Below are 6000 nucleotides of genomic sequence, written 5' to 3' on the forward strand. Positions count from 1 at the left end.
AAGAGAGTCATAGTTACTCGTCCCAATTGCTCACCCAGTCCAACATTTTTTCTTACTGCGACCAGTCTGCCAGAAGTGATATGTCACTAGTTGTGTATCATAATAGAGTTGTCGTTACTCCTCCCAGGGGTTATTCGAGATATCATAATCGAAACCCTAGTAACGATGCATTGGCTACCTTAAGAGAGTCATAGTTACTCGTCCCAATAGCTCACCCAGTCCAACATTTTTTCTTACTGCAGGCAGTCTGCCAGAAGCGATATGTCACTAGTTGTGTATCATAAAAGAGTCATCGTTACTCCTCCGAGGGGTTATTCGAGATATCTTAATCGAAACCCTAGTAACGAGGCATTGGCTACCTTAAGAGAGTCATAGTTACTCGTCGCAATTGCTCACCCAGTCAAAAATTTTTTCTTACTGCGACCAGTCTGCCAGAAGCGATATGTCACTAGTTGTGTGTCATAAAAGAGTCATCATTAATCCTCCCAGGGGTTATTCGAGATATCTTAATCGAAACCAAAAACGAGGCATTGGCTACCTTAAGAGAGTCATAGTTACTAGTCCCAATTGCTCACCCAGTCTGCCATTTTTTCTTACTGGTTCCAGTCTGCCAGAAGCGATATGTCACTAGTTGTGTATCATAAAAGAGTCATCGTTTCTCCTCCCAGGGGTTATTCGAGATATCTTAATCGAAACCCTAGTAACGGGGCATTGGCTACCTTAGGAGAGTCATAGTTACTCGTCCCAATTGCTCACCCAGCCCAACATTTCTTCTTACTGCGACCAGTCTTCCAGAAGCGATATGTCACTAGTTGTGTATCATAAAAGAGTCATCATTAATCCTCTCAGGGGTTATTCGAGATATCTCAATCGAAACCAAAAACGAGGCATTGGCTACCTTAAGAGAGTCATAGTTACTCGTCACAATTGCTCACACAGCCCAACATTTCTTCTTACTGCGGCCAGTCTGCCAGAAGCGATATGTCACTAGTTGTGTATCATAATAGAGTCATCGTTACTCCACCCAGGGGTTATTTGGTTGATCTTAATCGAAACCCTAGTAACGAGACATTGGCTACCTTAAGAGAGTCATAGTTACTCGTCCCAATTGCTCACCCAGTCCAACATTTTTTCTTACTGCGACCAGTCTGTCAGAAGTGATATGTCACTAGTTGTGTATCATAAAAGAGTAGTCGTTACTCCTCCCAGGGGTTATTCGAGATATCATAATCGAAACCCTAGTAACGATGCATTGGCTACCTTAAGAGAGTCATAGTTACTCGTCCCAATAGCTCAACCAGTCCAACATTTTTTCTTACTGCAGGCAGTCTGCCAGAAGCGATATGTCACTAGTTGTGTATCATAAAAGAGTCATCGTTACTCCTCCGAGGGGTTATTCGAGATATCTTAATCGAAACCCTAGTAACGAGGCATTTGCTACCTTAAGAGAGTCATAGTTACTCGTCGCAATTGCTCACCCAGTCAAACATTTTTTCTTACTGTGGCCAACCTGCCAGAAGCGAGATGTCCCTAGTTGTGTATCATAAAAGAGTGATCGTTTCTCCTCCCAGGGGTTATTCGAGATATCTTAATCGAAAGCGTAGTAACGAGGCATTGGCTACCTTAAGAGAGTCATAGTTACTCGTCCCAATTGCTCACCCAGTCTGCCATTATTTCTTACTGAGGCCAGTCTGCCAGAACCGATATGTCAGTAGTTGTGTATCATAAAAGAGTGATCGTTTCTCCTCCCAGGGGTTATTCGGTTGATCTTAATCGAAACCCTAGTAACGAGACATTGGCTACCTTAAGAGAGTCATAGTTACTCGTCCCAATTGCTCACCCAGTCCAACATTTTTTCTTACTGCGACCAGTCTGCCAGAAGTGATATGTCACTAGTTGTGTATCATAAAAGAGTAGTCGTTACTCCTCCCAGGGGTTATTCGAGATATCATAATCGAAACCCTAGTAACGATGCATTGGCTACCTTAAGAGACTCATAGTTACTCGTCCCAATAGCTCACCCAGTCCAACATTTTTTCTTACTGCAGGCAGTCTGCCAGAAGCGATATTTCACTAGTTGTGTATCATAAAAGAGTCATCGTTACTCCTCCGAGGGGTTATTCGAGATATCTTAATCGAAACCCTAGTAACGAGGCATTGGCTACCTTAAGAGAGTCATAGTTACTCGTCGCAATTGCTCACCCAGTCAAACATTTTTTCTTACTGCGACCATTCTGCCAGAAGCGATATGTCACTAGTTGTGTATCATAAAAGAGTCATCATTAATCCTCCCAGGGGTTATTCGAGATATCATAATCGAAACCAAAGACGAGGCATTGGCTACCTTAAGAGAGTCATAGTTACTCGTCCCAATTGCTCACCCAGTCTGCCATTTTTTCTTACTGGTTCCAGTCTGCCAGAAGCGATATGTCACTAGTTGTGTATCATAAAAGAGTGATCGTTTCTCCTCCCAGGGGTTATTCGAGATATCTTCATCGAAACCCTAGTAACGGGGCATTGGCTACCTTAGGAGAGTCATAGTTACTCGTCCCAATTGCTCACCCAGCCCAACATTTCTTCTTACTGCGACCAGTCTGCCAGAAGCGATATGTCACTAGTTGTGTATCATAAAAGAGTCATCATTAATCCTCTCAGGGGTTATTCGAGATATCTCAATCGAAACCAAAAACGAGGCATTGGCTACCTTAAGAGAGTCATAGTTACTTGTCCCAATTGCTCACCCAGCCCAACATTTCTTCTTACTGCAACCAGTCTGCCAGAAGCGATATGTCACTAGTTGTGTATCATAAAAGAGTCATCGTTACTCCACCCAGGGGTTATTCGAGATATCTTAATCGAAACCCTAGTAACGAGACATTGGCTACCTTAAGGAGTCATATTTAATCGCCCCAATTGCTCACCCAGTCTGCCATTTTTTCTTACTGCGTCCAGTCTGCCGGAAGCGATATGTCACTAGTTGTGTATCATAAAAGAGTGATCGTTTCTCCTCCCAGGGGTTATTCGAGATATCTTAATCGAAAGCGTAGTAACGAGGCATTGGCTACCATAAGAGAGTCATAGTTACTCGTCCCAATTGCTCACCCAGTCTGCCATTGTTTCTTACTGAGGCCAGTGTGCCAGAACCGATATGTCACTAGTTGTGTATCATAAAAGAGTGATCGTTTCTCCTCCCAGGGGTTATTCGGTTTATCTTAATCGAAACCCTAGTAACGAGACATTGGCTACCTGAAGAGAGTCATAGTTACTTGTCCCAATTGCTCACCCAGTCCAACATTTTTTCTTACTCTGGCCAACCTGCCAGAAGCGATATGGCACTAGTTGTGTATCATAAAAGAGTGATCGTTTCTCCTCCCAGGGGTTATTCGAGATATCTTAATCGAAAGCGTAGTAACGAGGCATTGGCTACCTTAAGAGAGTCATAGTCACTCGTCCCAATTGCTCACCCAGTCTGCCATTATTTCTTACTGAGGCCAGTCTGCCAGAACCGATATGTCACTAGTTGTGTATCATAAAAGAGTGATCGTTTCTCCTCCCAGGGATTATTCGGTTGATCTTAATCGAAACCCTAGTAACGAGACATTGGCTACCTTAAGAGAGTCATAGTTACTCGTCCCAATTGCTCACCCAGTCCAACATTTTTTCTTACTGCGACCAGTCTGCCAGAAGTGATATGTCACTAGTTGTGTATCATAAAAGAGTAGTCGTTACTCCTCCCAGGGGTTATTCGAGACATCATAATCGAAACCCTAGTAACGATGCATTGGCTACCTTAAGAGAGTCATAGTTACTCGTCCAAATTGCTCACCCAGTCCAACATTTTTTCTTACTGCGACCAGTCTGCCAGAAGTGATATGTCACTAGTTGTGTATCATAAAAGAGTCATCGTTACTCCTCCGAGGGGTTATTCGAGATATCTTAATCGAAACCCTAGTAACGAGGCATTGGCTACCTTAAGAGAGTCATAGTTACTCGTCGCAATTGCTCACCCAGTCAAACATTTTTTCTTACTGCGACCAGTCTGCCAGAAGCGATATGTCACTAGTTGTGTATCATAAAAGAGTCATCATTAATCCTCCCAGGGGTTATTCGAGATATCTTAATCGAAACCAAATACGAGGCATTGGCTGCCTTAAGAGAGTCATAGTTACTCGTCCCAATTGCTCACCCAGTCTGCCATTTTTTCTTACTGGTTCCAGTCTGCCAGAAGCGATATGTCACTAGTTGTGTATCATAAAAGAGTCATCGTTTCTCCTCCCAGGAGTTATTCGAGATATCTTAATCGAAACCCTAGTAACGGGGCATTGGCTACCTTAGGAGAGTCATAGTTACTCGTCCCAATTGCTCACCCAGCCCAACATTTCTTCTTACTGCGACCAGTCTGCCAGAAGCGATATGTCACTAGTTGTGTATCATAAAAGAGTCATCATTAATCCTCTCAGGGGTTATTCGAGATATCTCAATCGAAACCAAAAACGAGGCATTGGCTACCTTAAGAGAGTCATAGTTACTCGTCCCAATTGCTCACCCAGTCTGCCATTTTTTCTTACTGCGGCCAGTCTGCCAGAAGCGATATGTCACTAGTTGTGTATCATAAAAGAGTGATCGTTTCTAGTCCCAGGGGTTATTCGAGATATCTTAATCGAAAGCGTAGTAGCGAGGCATTGGCTACCTTAAGAGAGTCATAGTTACTCGTCCCAATTGCTCACCCAGTCTGCCATTATTTCTTACTGTGGCCAGTCTGCCAGAACCGATATGTCACTAGTTGTGTATCAGAAAACAGTGATCGTTTCTCCTCCCAGGGGTTATTCTAGATATCTTAATCGAAACCCTAGTAACGAGACATTGGCTACCTTAAGAGAGTCATAGTTACTCGTCCCAATTGCTCACCCAGTCTGCCATCTTTTCTTACTGCGGCCAGTCTGCCAGAAGCGATATGTCACTAGTTGTGTATCATAAAAGAGTGATCGTTTCTCCTCCCAGGGGTTATTCGTCATATCTTAATCGAAAGCGTAGTAACGAGGCATTGGCTACCTTAAGAGAGTCATAGTTACATCGTCCCAATTGCTCACCCAGTCTGCCATTTTTTCTTACTGGTTCCAGTCTGCCAGAAGCGATATGTCACTAGTTGTGTATCATAAAAGAGTGATCGTTTCTCTTCCCAGGGGTTATTCGGTTTATCTTAATCGAAACCCTAGTAACGAGACATTGGCTACCTTAAGAGAGTCATAGTTACTCGTCCCAATTGCTCACCCAGTCCAACATTTTTTCTTACTGCGACCAGTGTGCCAGAAGTGATATGTCACTAGTTGTGTATCATAAAAGAGTAGTCGTTACTCCTCCCAGGGGTTATTCGAGATATCATAATCGAAACCCTAGTAACGATGCATTGGCTACCTTAAGAGAGTCATAGTTACTCGTCCCAATAGCTCACCCAGTCCAACATTTTTTCTTACTGCAGGCAGTCTGCCAGAAGCGATATGTCACTAGTTGTGTATCATAAAAGAGTCATCGTTACTCCTCCGAGGGTTATTCGAGATATCTTAATCGAAACCCTAGTAACGAGGCATTGGCTACCGTAAGAGATTCATAGTTACTCGTCGCAATTGCTCACCCAGTCAAACATTTTTTCTTACTGCGACCAGTCTGCCAGAAGCGATATGTCACTAGTTGTGTATCATAAAAGAGTCATCGTTTCTCCTCCCAGGGGTTATTCGAGATATCTTAATCGAAACCATAGTAACGGGGCATTGGCTACCTTAGGAGAGTCATAGTTACTCGTCCCAATTGCTCACCCAGCCCAACATTTCTTCTTACTGCGACCAGTCTGCCAGAAGCGATATGTCACTAGTTGTGTATCATAAAAGAGTCATCATTAATCCTCCCAGGGGTTATTATAGATATCTCAATCGAAACCAAAAATGAGGCATTGGCTACCTTAAGAGAGTCATAGTTACTCGTCCCAATTGCTCACCCAGCCCA

This window comes from Schistocerca gregaria, chromosome X (assembly GCF_023897955.1).
Source record: "Schistocerca gregaria isolate iqSchGreg1 chromosome X, iqSchGreg1.2, whole genome shotgun sequence".
Taxonomy (NCBI): Eukaryota; Metazoa; Arthropoda; class Insecta; order Orthoptera; family Acrididae; genus Schistocerca; species Schistocerca gregaria.